Source organism: Trichechus manatus, unplaced genomic scaffold (assembly GCF_000243295.1).
Source record: "Trichechus manatus latirostris isolate Lorelei unplaced genomic scaffold, TriManLat1.0 scaffold00122, whole genome shotgun sequence".
Lineage (NCBI taxonomy): Eukaryota > Metazoa > Chordata > Mammalia > Sirenia > Trichechidae > Trichechus > Trichechus manatus.
In genome coordinates this window covers 8,269,671-8,270,280 of record NW_004444058.1, presented here as the reverse complement: position 1 = coordinate 8,270,280, position 610 = coordinate 8,269,671, and positions in this window count along the sequence as shown.

The following is a 610-nucleotide window of genomic DNA, read 5'->3' as shown; positions in this document are numbered from 1 at the left end:
GATTCTGTTTCTACCTTAATATAATTTATCAAACTTCAATAACCAACACCCAAAGACAGAGAAATGACATGCAGTGTTCACTGGAACACACTAGAATGGCCAAGTCGAGGAGGACAGGACAACCGTGGGGACAGTTCTTTAACGCAAAAGGTGAAAATGATTTTTCCTCCTAGAGACAGGACACACATGTTGCTTTGAATACATTAGGGATGTAGAGCACAGCAGATGAAAAAACTCCCCTCGTATTAGCCAACCTCCCCCTCCTCTCAGGGACTCAAGACACATGCAGCCTGCCGATTCCAGCAATTTGGGATAAGAAGTAGGCCTGTGTGTGCGAAAAGAGGCGGACTCTTTGAGGAGTGACCACGGCTCCTGAGCACCCACTGAGGATGGATCAACCAGGAAGGAGAGCAAGACCTGTGACCTTTGACTCTAGATAACTACCTCTGGTCGTCACCCTTAAACATGTCAACATATAGATATCACAGGAACAATCTCCAGGCAGGAAGGAGATGAGATCAGGGAGGGACACACTGGGAGGCCATAAAAACTGACCAAGGTCTACTATCATGCTGTAGGTCGGAATTGACGCGACAGCAACAGCTTATAT